Consider the following 18,000-nt stretch of genomic DNA (forward strand, 5'->3'; position numbering starts at 1 on the left):
TTTTAGTAAGAATGGGGATACTGTGAAAAATGGGGTGATAATTGCTGTCTTTTACTGCTTTCAAGTTGAATGCGTGCTTCCTTATGAGAATGTCTATGACGGGCCAGTGTACACTATGAGACAAAAATGTGGGCCTTACATGTTTCTTATGTTTGTTTCGCGATACACTTATATACCCCGGTCAATAACAGAAAACTCTCCTAATAGGACTATAACTTTTTTGATTCCAAAGGCTTAGAATGTTATCTACGAAAGTGCACATGGCCATTTCTTGGTTCTAATATAATTGACATGGTCTATTCTAAAGTTCTAACCAAAAAGGATGAAGAAAGTGCTGCCTCAATAGAATTAGCAACAGGCGTAATGCTTTTTTTAATGATAGAGCAATTACCGATAAAATACTTTTAATACGTTATATCGTTTGCGGGTATCAGATTAATGATGGCAAAGCAAGATACTGTGAAGCAGGAATTCATCTTTGCTATTATGAGTTCATGGCTTCTCCTAGTAGATTCATTGATTGGGTAAAGAATATTGGAGTATGTTCTGTTGGATTTTCTTCGAATTCCAATGCATTAATGAGGTGCTTTGGCAACTCTAGGGAACTAAGCAAGGGGACCCCATTTCTCCCTACCCTTTTCTTCTAGCGATGGAAAGTTTTTTCTTTGTTGTTGGATTAAAGCTGCTTAAAGACCTGAGTTCCAGTATCACCTAAAGTATGTATCAACCTCTTGGAATTCCTTACAGATTTTTGCACATGATCTACTTCTTGTATCTACTGCTACTCCTGATTCTGTGGCTATTATGAACTTAGTACTATGGAAGTTCGCTGTCCTTTCAGGGCTTTCTCCTAACTTAGGACAAAAGTGAGGTTTCCGTTGCAGATGTAAGTAAAGACTTACCAGTGAAGCTTTGCATGAGCTGGGGATGGGGAAGGGTGCCTTCCTGTCAGATATCTAGGTGCCCCTTTGATCAGCACCGGATTATCTTTTTCTGATTATCTAGTCTTGTTAGGAAAGATTCAGAAAAGGATTTATGGTTGGAGTTCTAAATATGGACTTATGCTGGTATGTTACGGTTAATTTAAGTGTTATTGAGTTTGAAGATATGCCGATTGTATTTCTCTGAAAAGGTTTTGATTCAGGTAACAGGAATCAGAGTATGTTGGAAGGAAATGAGTAAGCCTTCTGAATATGGTGGATTGGGCTTGACCAGCTCAGAAGTATGACAAAGAGCTTTGCTTTAAATATATCTAGGCCATTGCACTAAAGAAAGACTGTCTATGAATAGCATGTGTTCATGTTGTTAAGCTTAAGCGTCATTTCTTCTTGGGTTGTGCCAACACCTAGTGATTGCTCTTGGTATTGATAAAAGCTCCTCAAGCTTAGACAGGTTATGCAACCATATATCTTTTCAGTAATTGGCAGTGGTGAGGAAACTTATGTTTGGTTTGACAACCAACAGTCAATAGGACCCTTACTGTCTTATTATGATTTGGCACATCTCAAGACAGTTTGGTAGCCTCTCTTCAAGCTAAAGTCTCCTCAATTATTGGCAATGCTTGGTGAATGGAATGCCTTAGTAGAGAGGAGAAGAAATGCAGCTGTTGAGGATCTTATACAGAATTTGAATCGATCTTGCAGCTTTGACATCTTCTCTGTCAAGTTTATAATTGATCTCTGCTGAGACATCCTGCAGCTGAAGTGGCTTCGCATCATCCTAGTATGGTTTATAAAAGTTCTTAAAACACCCCTTTATCATGTGGATGTTATGCATGGAGAGGTTAAACACTAAAGATAGGTTGATGAAGTTGAGAAACTTTTCTGATATGAGGTGTGTTCTGTGCAATGTTGATGTTGAATCTTGTGATCACTTGTCCTCAAAAATGTGATTACGCTGCCTACACTTGATTGAGGATCCATGCTTTCTGTCTTTTGTATAAAGATGCTTTCGTGTAAAACTGAGTTGGGTTGGTTAATCCAAAGCTGATTCATTTGGTAATCTGATTAAGATGTTGGTTCTTGGTGCTGTTGTCTATCAGATCAGGCAAGAAAGTGAATTGCACGAAAAGGGTTCTAAAGGAGATTAATTGGCAGTTATGTTGCTACTGGGAACAATGTATTGAACTCTAGGGATAATTGGATACTTGGTTTCAATAGCTATTTTACACAATTGATTTCTGCTAAAAGGAAAGTTTAGATTCATCTTATATAGATACTGCTATTAGCACTAGTTTCACATGTATTTCCTTGTGCAAAACTTATTGATTATCAATAATAAAAGTAGAAGTTTATGTTATAAAGAGAAAAAAAAAAAAAAAAATCTCTGCTCATTCTTCTTGAATAGCAACTAAGAAATGCATCCATGTTCACAGTCATTACTATTTCTCTATTAAAAGCTGCTGATCAATGAATTCGCATGATGAATGCAAGATTGTATTTCTCTATCAAAATAAACATTTTATGAGAAAAGAAAATTTTAACTTTAGTAATATATTCCTTACACAGTAATTTCTTTCCTAAATATTCAATTTATATATATCTACTCTTATGCTGTCTAAGCAAAATCTTTTAAATCTAGAACATATATATATATATATATATATATATATATATATATATGTATATATTCTACACAATCAGCATATCATTTATTGAACAACATGGAATTTTCATTCTGACAGCTTCAAGTTCCTAATTTGATGAGTGATATCAATTAACTAAACCAAATCACAACATAGAGTTAGAAATAACAAATATTTCTTTCCTATTTTCATTGAAAGATTTTTCCTTTCTAAATAACTAATATGTTCATTAACAAATTCGTTATTAGTTATCGTAATTAATACATGTAATCCAGAATTTTTAGCTATTTTATAAGCTTCATAATTAAATCTGTATTTCTGTAACAGATTTGTCTATATTTACTCCCCATTATGTCATCACCAACCAAATCTTGGTTGGTTCATATAATTTAGCCCAATATTCTTATAGCATCCTTCCATGAATCCAAGATGCATGTCACCCACAATTATAGTACAACTTTCCCAAGAACACACTCAGGCATTAAATTCTTTTTATATATAAAAGCTAGCAAATTTTTTTTTTCTGCATCCTAACATTTTCAAGCAGGTATATATCATACTATTTCAAAATTAAGAAACTCAGTTGTATTGCATTGAAGTACAAATACTTGTCTATCTGCGTAAAAGCTGATTTATCTCTTCAAGGAGTACAAAAGATGCAGGATAAAGAAAAAAAAAATCTTGCAACTGAAGAAAAAGGTTACATCCTTTCCTCTCTTTTCCCTTTTTTTTTGGGGGTTTGCTGTTATAGGAGGATGAAGTGGTTGGGGACCAGAATGACAATCTTCACTAATTTACTTGCTAATAGGGATTGTTAATCATTAAGCTACTTTGGATCAAATAATGATAACTTGATGGCTTCTAATTGCTTGTATTATGTCAAAGCTTGTCCCCTATGAGACCTGGCAAGAATGTGATATATTGCAACAAGACAGTGATAAAGCTTGTCCTCCATGTGGTAGTTTAATAACAGGGCCATGCATGATTTGGCCTCTGACAAGCTTCTATTACCATACTGATTATTGATAATCACCACATTAAAAGATGTCATTATAGACAAAGTTAACAATTTCCCTCATCATTAAGGTTGGTCAAATTGGAGATGGATGGATTAAATAGCTGTAAAAGCAGAGTTAGTAAAATCTTGATTTTTAAAAGCAAGATCTTCATCCCTATTCTGACATGCTCTATATACAGGAGGCCGGATGCCGATTGGAAAGGAAAAATCATCTCTGATAGAATTTTACGTATTGGAAGCCGAGGCATGCAGCAGCTTGCATGGACTCAATACTTTTCATGGCCATTCATGTGAAAGTAAAATAAAAAATTAAGCAGAATTAAATCGCCCTTAACCAGGATAATTTTTTTCTTAGATTAGCCATTGATACAGTGCATTTTCTTGGGAAGCCTGTTAATTAGCTTTTCTAAACTATATTTATTTACTTATTGAACTGGTTGACTATAAAGATGATTGCTAATTACTCAAATTAATGGACTTTTTCTACTCTATACTTTTAATGTTTTCAATTATTCTCATTTTGCACTCTTATTTCAGACATTTTGTAACTCAAATTTACTAATTATTGCCATGTAACACCTTGAATTTTTTAACTGGGTACTTTATACCCTATAAGTTTTAAGTTTATTACAAGTGATCAGTAAAATCTTGCATGCTATCAAGGGAAGCATGAGGAAAGTATATGTCAATGTAAGAGGCCATTCTTCCTTCTAAATGATCAAACTTGGCATCAATACACAAGAATTGGACAAAAAAGACGAGTCGGTGCATATATATTTTGTCTACTTCCACCTACAATATGAGTGGTTGGGCTAACTTGAGACTTTTTGATAAATTTAGGTGCAAGTTTGTAAAATAAAACTAAGGGTGTCTATGAAAAAGTGTAGATTTAGAGGGCACAAAATAAAAAAAAAACATTTAAACTTCCTCATCTTTATATTGATAAACAAAAAAGAATACACAAGTGAAGCAGCATACCCCTTGAACACAACATCAGCCATTCCAAGAAGTTAAATCATCATCCTATCAGACAAGTATGCTGTATAAGTCCTATTAGAATATACAGAATCAAGACCTAAAATCAGAAAAAAAAAAAAATCCTAACTCAACACTTGATTTAGAGGGTACAAAATAAAATTAGTCCTACTGAAATTTAGTAGTAGACGCACCATATTGATCTTCAATGAAATTTGGTTCAAGTGCTATAGACAAATCACTACAGCACACAGATCTAACTTCCATGAGGCCAAAAAAATAATAAAACTCCTTATATATACATATACATATATATATATATGTGTGTGTGTGTGTGTTGTTTATCATATACATATTATTTGGACGTGATACTGGTAAGAAGTTGAACCTCAAATTCTCCCCTAGTCATAACACGTGTGTTATAAAGGAAGTAAGTATTTACTTCAATCGAAATTGTAGTCCTTCAACCACAAAAGTAAAAAGATCATCTATAGTCATGTAATTGTCAACCAAAAAAAAAAAAAAGAAGAGATAGAGATCAAACTCCACGAGCATCAAGCAATGTTCTTCTTGTCGGTGGTAATTCATGTCATTTGCTTGAGCTTAGATAGATTTGGGTCACAAGATTTTGCGTAACCAAACTTCTTTGCTCAAAAACAGACTAATCAATCTTCCTAATGATGCAGTATCTATCAACTGCTCCTCGTTAAAGCCGTGGAGTTCAGTCTTTGACATGACTTATACTTGCCTGAAAAGCTAATCAAGAATGAACAACTCCAACCTCACATGGAAAATAAGTGAAAGCACAACCAGATTCTTAAGTTTGAACAACCACTCTTGGACTCTAATTCATTAATTTGTTCCCTATGACTCCAACTTTGATGCCATGATGATGATAATGATGATCATGGTGAACAGGCTAGTAGCTACTCAAACAAAACAAAACAAAAAAAAAAAAGAGAGAGGCCTCAAAAAACCTGCCTATAAAAGATAAATAAATTGATTTTTAAACCATCTTCTTCTTTTTTTTTTTTGGAGTTTGATCCTCACATCAGCTTAGAGAATTATCAACTACAAGGTAGTATGAGCCTTCTAGTTAATCATGATAAATGAGGCATAAAAAGGGAGGACTAAGATGAATAGGTTCATCTGTTCAATCTAATAATTTTCGCTCTAAGCTGTGAAAATGAGTAGTATCTTTATGTTTTTGCATTTTGAAACTATGTACCATGTCTAGTGAAGTCTTTTTCTATTTTTAATTTACGAAGGAACTCAAGGTTAGGTGCACTTTGACAAGCATAAGAGTAGAGGAAAGAAAGGTCATCTACTAAAGTCAACTGCGCTTTAACAAGCCTTTCTTTCACTTTTGGAAGTCCCTTCAAACGAATGCAGATGCTACATCAGCTGAAAAATTACTCACACAATCAACTCAGGGACATATTGTGTCATCAATATCTAACTTTAGAATCTAAATGAATGATGCAAGGCGAGGCAAGGCAATATACTGATGCCATTACAAAATTCGTGGAGAACAAAAAACTAAATGGAGAATGAACTAGTGCACGAGAGAACGCATCTGTTCTCCCTTTATTTTCAAGAAAAAGAACTTGAAATGCGGTAGAAATAGTAAATTAGAGCTTAAGTAATGATCTTGACAATTTTAGAAGAAAACGGCTTCACAAGGAAAAGAAAGGCAACCACACAATTTACATCCAACGATGATCAGTATGATCTACAAAATAGACCAAATTTGTGCTGATGCATTTGTCAGTGAAATATAAAGCCTCCAAAACTCACTCCTTCAGCTATATCTATCTTAAATTTAGGACCCCTTGATGATAATACGACAGAAGAGACAGTCGGACCACTTCTTGTTTTTCTCAGAACAGAAATCTTTATTCAGCCATAGATAGCGGACACAAGGGAAGTGACATAGCTAACATGGGAGAATAAAACAGTGAATTTTTTCAATATTCATGAACCATTCATGTATCATCAGTAAAAAGGTCATTCATCGGTACCATTACAATTTTAATACTTGATAAATCAATCGTAGAAATGAATCAAATTCAGAAGCTGCGGGTGTTAAGACTTGCAACAGGGAACTTAATCAGATATTTCATTATAATCAGAGCAGCTTGTAGATTCTTACTACTCGCCATTCGGAGTTCAAGCATTTTCCAAGCATACATAAATCAGATTGAAACAGCTACAACCATATGTAGCTAATATTCCAGGAACTTCAATAACTTGAACTTAGATCTCTCTATTTATTTTCTTTTCTTTTTTGCTTTTTGGCTAAATTAAATGAATTGAAATTGAATTTCAAGCTCTGAGCACAATAGGGTATGGGATTACAGCCACACAGTACTTCATCCCGAACTTTGTCTAATGTGTTTCAGTGAACTAACAGCAAACATTCAATGAAATGCAGATAGCTTTCATGTATTATATTTTCACTCTCTTCGCTTATCATTGGCACCTAACCTCCGAGTTTTTATGGATTCTTTTCCACAATGATCGTATCATTTAAGTAGAGAAACAAACAAACATCTCCCGTTGAACAAGGAAAGTAGAAACTTGAAAAGTACAGTTGATTGTAGTATGAAATACATCTGTATAATTTAACTTGTACAGAATTTGTACCATAAATCTCTTCTTAAAAATGAATGTGACTGCTTGTCGTAAAAATAGACAAAGAGGATGAATCAATGATAGAGACTTTCTATGCTCATCCATCGGAACCACTGAAAGACACAGACAAGAGGTTTAATTTCTTTTCTTTCTGGTCCAAATAAATAAGCTATTTTGCTCTGCATTTTTTATGTTACATCACTAGGAGACAGTAAGACTACTGTAAAGGCTAAAGGGCATCATGTGAAAGCATTTGGACACCTGTCCAAATTTACAGAAAAGCTGCAAATTATCAGGCACAAAATTACTATCAAAAAATTGAATGCATCCATTTGCAATAGCTACTACAACAACTATAGAAACAAGAAGAGTTAACATCTCCAGAGTAATGCTTTTGCTTCCACAGCCTATAAACAACTACAATCACAGAATATCATGATAACCAAAACTTATTGCATCATCATCATTTCAATCTAAAGCCACAATGAAACACAAAATCCGATAGAAGTTTGTTTACTAGTCAACATAACAGATTATATGGGATGTCCAAACAAATCAACACTCCCCCGCCCCCGGGATATGCAATTTTGAGATCAAGGAAGTAGATCATAATCACAATCATTTGATTTTGGAAGGACACGAATCACTAGGATTCTAACTAGTTACTTCTTGCAAAACAAAAAAAAAAAAAGTATGCTTTTCTTGAGTCTTGGGATTGTTTTAATATTGTACTGACTCCTGGATCATATGCAGTCCGGAGACAAAGAAATGAGTCATACAGACACAACAGCCCACGGTGCGCGCAAGGAGATGCATAAAGTTTATCAATGCGCATGCAAGCATGTATAGGCCTATTGCATATAAGGAAAGGGATCTATTGTGTTTTGAGTCATTATCTTGATTGTTGAAAAGTATAAATTTTAATTCAATTAGATAATGCTGGCCTAGATTTTAAGTGGACATTAATAGATAAATGTGGTCCTAATGCAGCTAATTACACAACAAGACCTTACACGCGAATGCCAAGTTTTATACTTGGATCTTAAAGAGATTTATCAACATTATAAAGATAGGAAACAACATATATTTTATGCAATAATTAAAGAATGCACTAAAAGCTAACCATCAAGGGAGATTATAATCTGGAAGATTTAATGAAGAAAAAGATTAATTACCTGATATAATCGAGTTGCAAATTCATTGGATTGTATTGTTGGTGAGCGATTGAAGCTGCTAGATGACCTGATGAAACCAAATCTAAGAAGCTAGATTTCCTAACATGTTTCTTTACTCTCAAACGCCTTCTGATTAACCCCTTAAAACTAAAACATGGTAAGAAAGAACAGCAAGAAAATTTGAACATATAGATCAAATCTTGCCGATCTGTTGCCAATTATACATCCTTTAAAGGTTATGAAATATGATTTGGAACTTTAGTCTAGTGGTATCTAATTCAAGATTTTCATGATCTTAATGGAAGTAGTACAGGAATCACCAAAAGATTCATGGACTTGTTCTTACCAGATCATGCTGGCAGCTTCAAGCTCTCAGACCAAAATACATCAGAAAGAACATAAATGAACTTGATGATAAAGGAAGTAGAATTGAATACCAATAGGGATTTTTGTGTATTTTTGGAAGCTTTTAAGGTGAGATTGCTGGTACAGTAACACAAGCCATGCATGACTTTGCCTGAAATCCCTCGTGACTCTCCTCTTCAACATTATAAATGCACTCTGCCCTCTTCTTAAACAGTACCATATATAGTGTTTTCATGGCCAGTTTTGGTCCTTACTTACAGCTATTGATATTGACATGTTGCCGCCTAGTCCCCTCCTTCTCTCTCTTGTGTATACTTGAGAAATCTATTAGTCTTGCTAAAAGAAATTTACCATGGGGACCACTGGCCTTCTAGTATGTTTTTCCAGCATTCTAGAAAAATACTTAATAGTTGAAAGGTGAAAACAAAAGGTGATTGGTCCATGTTATGTTAAAAATACAAAAGTGGTTTGATCCAACTTTTCTAGGAATTAGCAACATAACATGTACAAAGAAGTTGAGACAAATTAGACTAATGAAAAATGAGCTGGTTAAATCACGAAGTTGAGAACAGTGAAATTCCGAAAACAAGTGTTGCACATAAAAGTACGTTTGGCTAAAGGGATAATATAATCCATAGGTGGCAATTTTCATAGTTTTGGAACTTTGAAGAAGAAGAATAAATTTTGCGCATGCTTGCTTCTGTCACATGCCAATGTCCTTTGGCCTTAGAGACATCTGCAGGCTTGTCCAGCTGCTTGATGATGCTGTATTCTTAGCGGTTGTTTTCAGGATCCAGGAAATTTTAAGACGACAGTGAAACTGTCCTCCTGTCAAATAATTTTCTTTCTTGTACCTTTTAAATTGCGGGCTAGTTGTGTTAGGGAATAGCTCAAATCGTAAAGAGTTAAAGTCAAAAAGTGATGCGCCATTTAATTTACTGGAAACTACTACAACAGAATCCCTTTTTTTTTTTTTTTTGAGGAATATGAGTCAAAGCAATAACAATAATATTTCTAGTGAAGTATCTTTCACTAAAAGACTTGAAATAAGTAATTCAACTCATTCACAGTCAAATTATGAATGATGGTATTGTATATCATGCAAAGATAAGTTGCTTTTGCTAATTCGAATTGAAAACTGACATAAAATTGGTCATTACAATATGGCAAGGCTAGATGAATTAAGCAGGCAGATTAGTCTGAGGTGGTTAATTATAAACAGCCCTAAACATCACTGACTACAGATCATTTGGGGAAAAAGAAAAGAAAACAAAAATGGGGCTCATGTCGTGGAATCATGCGGTTGGCACAAACCACCAAAGGGTAGAATAGCAGTACCCCTCCTATCAATTAATAGCGGTTGATGATTTATATAATGTCTATTGCATTGGCCATGTTGGTGGAATCAAATGAGGGCACCCTTTTGTCTTTAGCTTTGGGTGGTTCTTTCGTCTTTGGTGTCCATGGTTTGACAAACAATGACATCTAGACAAGCTCTAATTAAAGGAAGGACCACAACTTTATTTTATAGTTTGATTAGTGGATAGAGTCACATGGTTTTGCTTTGTAATCTACTTCAAAAGAGTTGAATCTACATTTGATTAAGGTTCGTATGGTGGTGGTTGTAGATAAAGCCGTCCAAAAGAGGGTTTTCTTTCTTCTCTCAAAAAATCTAATGTTTCCCTTCCACCTATTACCTTTTAGTCCCACCTTTGTTTTTTTTAACTATATTATTCAAGCATATATAGCAGCTCCCTTTTGTTTGTGCAACAATTGTTATCAGTCTTTGGAATGCATTATCAGGTAAAATTCAAAAAGTGGTTTTCTTGAACTCAATAAATTATAGTCATAGTGATGTATAATTATTTGGTCCTGATTTTGCATGTGTGTGTGTGTGTTTTTTTTTTTTTTTTTTTGATGCATTGCCAGACATGAAGAAAAGGAACTGCAGTTAAAGAACTACTAATAAACTTGCAAAACAATGTCAAGCTTGATGCTAGTGTGTGCCTAGTAGTGTTAACAATATCTTCTTAATTAAGTTCCAATTTTCTTTTAAAATTAAAACCACCTAATTCTTGTAAAAGTTTGACAAATACCCTTATCTGTCTTATTAAAATCGAGAAATCGAGTACGATAAGGGATATTAATGGTTTTTCCTATGAAGAAAATCAAAGCATAGTCGTCCATAAGCTTGTCGATTTAGAAAAGACTTGTTCCAACCATACCAAATAATCATGTGATTAGGGTTGTTGAAATAATCTTGACATCTCCTTGTCTTCCTCATCACAGCACTGAGAAAGCCATCTTCATCTATCTTCATAATATTCGGAAGAGGGGTTGAAAACTCTACATCCTCAGGGTCACAGAAGTCAAGCCTTGCTGACTCTGGAAAATTCGGCAATTCTGATTTGCAAACAATGCTTAGTACTTTCAATCTTGACTTTAATCTCCAATACTTTGCTTAATTCTAATTATTAAATTATGTTTAGTACTTGTCAACCAGTTGAACCAATTCATGGGACCTGTGAGGCATGAACTGACTCTTAATAATCATTTACTGGTCCTTCACTCATCTTCAAATTTTGAACTATATCGATTTAGTAATCTGACAATCTAAAATTGCCTAAAATGGAGCAAAATAAAAGTTGCAAATTTTGCCATGACAATGCATGGACCATTTCTTTATCTCTATGCAGTTAATAAAGCTCGAACCTAATTTTATATATATATATATATATATATATATGCATGTCTGTGTGTGTTGACACGCACATACAGACATATGTATGTATATATCTATGTATATGTGTATGTATGTATATCCAAATAAAATAGAAAGGAGTTTTAGTATAAAATTCTCATGGAGTTCAATACCAGAAAAGGGAAAATTCAGGTGCACCTTAAAGGATTTTCATAACCAAACTCTTCCAAAGTTTAGTAATTATTGAACATGTAATTTAGAATGACTCACAGCAAGTGGGACAAAAGAACACTTATCAGCTGTCCTATGGCTGCACAAGGCCTCAAGCCTCCACAGCACATATGTACGTCCCCAGTGGTATAATGGTGCAGTACAGGGGTACTTTCTGTCACATGACAACTTTTTTTTGCCAAACCGAATATGTTAGAAATTATCAATGCTAGGAAGTTTCGACTTATAAAGAAAGAGTAAATCTTATATACACTAACAGTGCATACACTATCATTGTTGAATCCATGACATAGGTGCAAAAATTGAATTTTAAATTCAAGTTTTGCATACACTATCATTGTTAGAAATTCAATTTTTGCACAGTTGTCATTCATTCAACGCTGCCGGTGTATACACTGCCTCCGTTTGGATTAATTATTTTTGAAAGTGTTTTTGAAATATTTTACTATAGTAATATAGGCAAAAAACTTTTACTGTAGATGGGGTTGTTTTTTAGGTTGTTTTTGGTGTTTCTTAAGTTGTTTTTGTTTTTGTATTAATGTAGCATTGTATATACCAAACTTGTTTTTCAAAAAATGACCAATCCAAACGGAAATTCATAAAGAAAATAGAAGGTGAATAATGCATATATATAAATATAGACATCATTTTCATAAATGTAAAATACGAAATAGCATGCAAGAAAAGCAGGATGTGATTATAGAAAGTAGACGAAAGTAGTTTCCTAGAAACCAAAAAGAAATGCAGCTAGACAATGGAGAAAGAGATTGAGAGAAACAGAAAAATGAAGTTAGACAATACATGAAGTAAACTTAAAGAAATTTTCCTGTCAATTTATAGTGTTGTCGAATATAACGTGACAGAAATTCGGTGAATTAAGCATGAGTCCCTATCAAATGAAAAACTGCAAATTATAGAACGAAATAGAGCGATCATTTATAGTGAATAAGAGTAGAAATCTTTTCTTGTCTTTTATGTGTATTTTTTTTTGTTTTAAATTTTGAGGTTTAAGGAGACATTGCAAAAACGTAGTAAATAACATTTGCATTATGTAAAATGTTATATGGCCTTTTAACCATGGGGACCGCAGTACAGTACTCAGAGCAAGAATAGGCAAATGAAGTAGTAACAGCAATCCTAACAAGAAGTTAAGAATATATAAGAACTTGAGGTGAAGTGTTTAATCAATTTCAACTAAAAAAAAAATATTATGGGTTCCAATAAACTACAAGTCTGCATAACCAATTTTAAGGTGAAACTTGGATTAGAACATTTTCGTTAGTACCCACAGAAGAATATATATGATGGAAACTGACAACCAACATTTTTTTTTTTTTTGACAAGGTTAAATGGCTAGCAAGATAAGTAACCCCTAAACATTCAGTTCGGAATTTTTATTACTAGAAGTACTTATCAAATAACAAATGATGTGAGTACATATTGCATTAATTAGTAATGTGCTGATAATAGTTCCTATAAACTTTTATTTCCTAATTTTTGAAATAAAAAAGAAAAGAAAAGCCCAAGAAAAGCATGGAAATTGACTAAATTGACATTTCAAAAGATGAAAAGCTCGTACCCGCCTTATAATACTGATATTTTCTTTTTGTTTTACCCGTCACCTCTCTTAAAACCCTTTCCACCCTCGACTGCCACGTCCAGAATTCGAACCCTAAATCTGACAATGATCAAACCCTGGTGATCTGATATTTTTTTCACCTTTGACTAACTCGGTTTAGCAAGTAGCTAGGAAAAGACTGAGAACAGTTTAAATGATAATGACAAACTTGATCTTACAAGTAGCAAAAGATTAAGAAAATTGCAAATGACAATTTAACTTGATTAAAGATTCCTACAGTCGAATCCCAAAACGGGTTGAAGTTGGACGAGTAGTTGGTGAAAAAGCCTTTAAATCAATTAAAAATAGTCTCAATCTATCCGAGCTTTGCGCTTCATCAAGAGACAGCATTGTCTCTGCAGCTTTGATTAGGTCGGAGGGAGATCTCATCCATGTGAGATTGCACTTACTGTAGTTGTAGCAAACCCTATGCGTCCTACTTCTTTAATTCATGGTCATTGGGAGTTGCAATTAGCACTGGCCTTGTCTGATTTTCCTCAATAATTGGGTCAACTCTTTCTAGTTTTAGCAAGTTGGGAAATCCAGATGCCTTGAGCATTATCCCAAGGTTGAGATTGTGTATTTCTTGTCTCTCCACTCTTCGCCTTCTTCTACCTGCCATTCTTTATTTCTTTTCAAATTTTTCCATTTTTTTTTCTCTTTTTTTCTTCATGAACTTAGGTGCCCATTGGAAAAAAATTCATTCATATAAGTTTAATGTAATAAGGCACTTCTTCATCTTTCATTAATGAACAGTGTTCGGATATTGCTTCTATACTTATATCTGTATTAAATACACTAATAAATTGCTTATTAAACTTTTAAATAACGAGTTCGATAGTATGAGAGAAAATGAGTGTATTGAAAGATTTCGAATTCAAAACCTTCCACTTACACTGAAAGAAAAAAAATCTTAGGCAGTTCTTGGTAACAATATCCCCTTTAAAACATTTTAGTAGACCCTAGGGCATATGGCATGTATCCAGTTATCGTATTAAATAAACATTTTTTTCAGTGGCCATTATAGAACTTTTTTAAATATAAATCATTGAAACGGATTTTGATATTTGCATTATTGCTTTACTTTCTATGGGCCCATATAGCATCCGCCTTTTTGGGAGCTACCCGTTGAGTCCACCTATACTCTTTTTTCAGTCCGAGACATACGTATGAAGTTGAATTTCCTTAAATGGGCTCACATAGCAGTTTAAAGATTGTGGGCTATGGGCCATAGGTGCACAATGATGTGCTTTTTGTGATTTTTTTTTCAAAAGCAAAATATAGATTTTTTTTTTTGTGATGTTGATGCTGGGAGGCAGGAGATAAATAACGTCAAAGTTTGATAAGTGATGGTGGGGAACAAGTTCTTTCAAAGCAATTAAGCATTATAGCTATAAACAATTTGGTGAAAACCACATAATTATACACCTTAACCACCACAAATGACATTGGATTAGACATAATTGTTCTTAATCACTAGAACCACGTGTAACAACAAGAAGATGGGGGGAAAGCTCTTAAGTTGGATTAACAATTTCAATCTCTATGGCATATTAATTACTTGTGCATTCATTTGTATACTATTCATCTTATTCAATCCTAAGTAGTTTGATTAAGCTTTGACCTTGACAAAATGTAACTTAATTGGAGAAAAGGACTATTTGACAAGAAGGAATCCAATCTTCCACTCCATAGATCCTGCGGAAGATTTGGCCTGAAGATGAAAGGTTACAGGACGTGGGAAACCTTTGTATCTTTCCAGCACATAGCTCAAACACTGGCCTACTATTTTAGAGTATGAGTAGCAATTTTATTTTTTTGAAAGTTTATTAAATATAATTACTTGAAGTTAAAATTTTGAGAACATAGGAGTTGGTTGCACTTGTACAATAACTCCCCACTGAAATACATACATACATATATATATACGGACCTTAAAAATACTATTTAGTGTTTAGTACTTAGTTGAGTCAGTGTTCTAAATTAATTTTATTTTGCATGTTATAATCGATTCTCTCTTCCCCTATCATTGCTTTTTTTTTCTTTGTTTTACTTGAATATTTTCATGTATTACTCAAAGTATACATAAATGAAGGCATAGAACTTGTTGTTCTGTGACTCGGCTCAACTTGATTCATTTGTAGCATCCCGCCAGTCCAACATTAGTGAAATAAGTTTTGTTTAGGGCAAGAGACAATAAAAGGAAATCCTTTGACACCCCAAATGACACGTTTCAACGTTACCATTCCTGCAACCCGCATGGATCCTTCTTAGTAGCGCGCATTCTGGACATTCCCAATGGGTTGCGCAATTCGTTGAATTGCCGAATTTGGCAAGTGCCAAATAGTAGTGTATTACTCGAAGCATTTCCCAAAGAGGAACCGTTTCCACACAGGGTCGGTTGTGAAGAAGATGTATGATCATTTATTTATTCAACGAAGCAACCATGCAAAAAACCATTGTCACTGCCAATATAACCCTTTCCTTTCAGAGACACTTAAATTTTGTGGAGGTACGTAAGTTTGTTTGTGAGTTGCCATGGATCAGGATTTTGTCAAAGAAAGTATCTGTTCGAATAAAAATTTGAATAGTATTATTGATTTTATTGTTGAGATGGATAAAATTATTAAGAAGTGTGGAATAGCAAATCTTTGCAATGCGAATTATCAGCAAAATAAACCAAGTTTAGAAGTATTTATTTGGTTATTCACTAGTTTTATTGGAGTTAGGTATTTAGTAATTGTATCAGTTAGGAGCGTGTATGTGTTTTATTCAATAATTGTTGATGTAAGTGGTTTCTTACCCAACAGTCTGGTAGGTTATAAATAGACGATTAATTGTGATATTTTTTCAAAGAGGGTTTAGAAGAGTCTATACAATTTTATTGTAATGTGATTTTCTATACACGGAATGTATTGAATTTATAAAACTTGAACTTCTATTTTAACAAATTCAAATTTATATAGTTATCATTCATCTAAAATTCCTGACGGCATATACGCTAAGATTAATCGTTTTTCCCCTCGTAATTTCAAATATTGAATTCCACAATTTGGCAGGAGAAAGAAAACGTAGTGATAGTTGCAAGAAGAAAAAATGGCTACTTTCAAGGACAGTAATATATGCTAGCTTTACGTGTTCGCTGCCATTTGCTTAATCGGCTTTAGGGTGCCTTTGGGAATTGAGGATTTGAACGGAAGAAAAAGGGAAAGAAGAGAAAGTCCGATTTTTCTTTGTTTCTGAGTTTTAAGTAAGTGAGAAAAGAAAGGAAATTGGAGGATGAATAGTGGGCAAAATTTTTCCTCCCAAATTGGAGAGAAATGAAGAGAAAGTTGGAGGAACCTTGTAAAAATTTTTTAAAATGCCTCTTCTATCCTTAAAAAATGCCTTGAACAAATACTTAATGACTTTCATATCCAAAACCAGTCCACTAATTCTCAAAACTCCCAAACAACATAACAATCATTTCTCTCCTCTTCTCTTCTCTCATAACTTAAGTTTTCCCTTCTTCTCTTTTCTATCCTAAACTCCCAAACTTAGCCTTAGTGCAATGACAGGCATCCAAATAATGAATGGTGGGTTTAATAAAGATCCTCGGGCTGTTGTAATCAATTCTTTATGTTTCGTAGTTTCCTTTGTGGTTGGAGCTGTGGTGGGGTGTAAATGTAGAACATCTGCTACGACATCTGCGGGCAACAATGCTGAAACGGTCCAGATGGGAAGTATTGCTTAAACCGTCTTTGTAATCAAAGTTTGATTAATACTAGGATTCCTAGTTTTGCTATCAATTGTAGTTAATTAATTTCTGGTTTGCTGATGTTGGGACATTAGAATTGGTTTGTGTTCATCCAAAGACAAACTAATTTAATTTCTAGTCTTTTTCTTTTTCAGAATTATGTGTTTTACCGGTTTGGTTTTAGGATAATTTTACATCTTCTTGTACTCTTTTTTTTTTTATTTTGTTTTTATTTTTCTGACACAATTTAAAACTCTAAAATTGTTGCTTCTCAAATTGATATTGAAAAATAAGAATATTGTAGACGTTGTAACTTAAAAAAGTTACGTAGAACTCTTGTCCACTTGTTCTGATTTGAAAGTACTTTTCACATCTTTAAAATCCCTATACAATTAAGGATTGGGAGGGTTTTAATATGTTTTGTAACTTCCAAAATTATTGTGGTTTTTAGTGATGCTGCTAAAAATACATTAATGTTAGAGGATCTTTCCACCTTTTTTTCTTTCTTTCTTTGTTCTTGGGCTCTAAAAAAAGGCAAAATTGCTTTAATAGCTGTGATGTTTCTAGCGTGCAATTTTTAACGAATCCATGAGGCATTTAAAAACTTTATCCACTTTCCATTAATGACTCCGTCTGGAGTCCCAAAAGTCATTATATAAGGGAATATAGGTTTGGTTTGTAAAGTATAATTTGATTACATTAACAGTCTTAGATGTTTCTGTCCACCTTAAATTATTTCCTAGACTTTATATCTAGACAACTAAGCACATTTTTTAGCATGAATCTGGAAAGTTATGGATGGACACAGACAATTAGTGATTCATATATAGTCAACAAACCAGTAAGCAATGTCTTGGCATCATCCAACAATAGACATGCAAAACTGAAATCCTCTTCCTTCTAAAGCAAAGCTTGAGTAAACTATTGGGGTTGGGCTAATAATCAGAGAAGAGCGTTCTTAA

General features: G+C 33.8%; 1 long non-coding RNA gene across 1 annotated transcript; it reads right to left on the reverse strand.

The window, feature by feature from the left end:
• Nucleotides 1-7,150: 7,150 nt before the first annotated feature.
• Nucleotides 7,151-8,993, reverse strand: LOC113709498 (uncharacterized). The gene is made up of 2 exons (XR_003452721.2): nt 8,733-8,993; nt 7,151-8,453 (listed from the first exon to the last, which is right to left on the reverse strand). It is a non-coding gene; the product is annotated as an uncharacterized lncRNA (long non-coding RNA).
• Nucleotides 8,994-18,000: the final 9,007 nt, after the last annotated feature.

Source organism: Coffea arabica, chromosome 9e, assembly GCF_036785885.1.
Source record: "Coffea arabica cultivar ET-39 chromosome 9e, Coffea Arabica ET-39 HiFi, whole genome shotgun sequence".
Classification (NCBI taxonomy): Eukaryota; Viridiplantae; Streptophyta; class Magnoliopsida; order Gentianales; family Rubiaceae; genus Coffea; species Coffea arabica.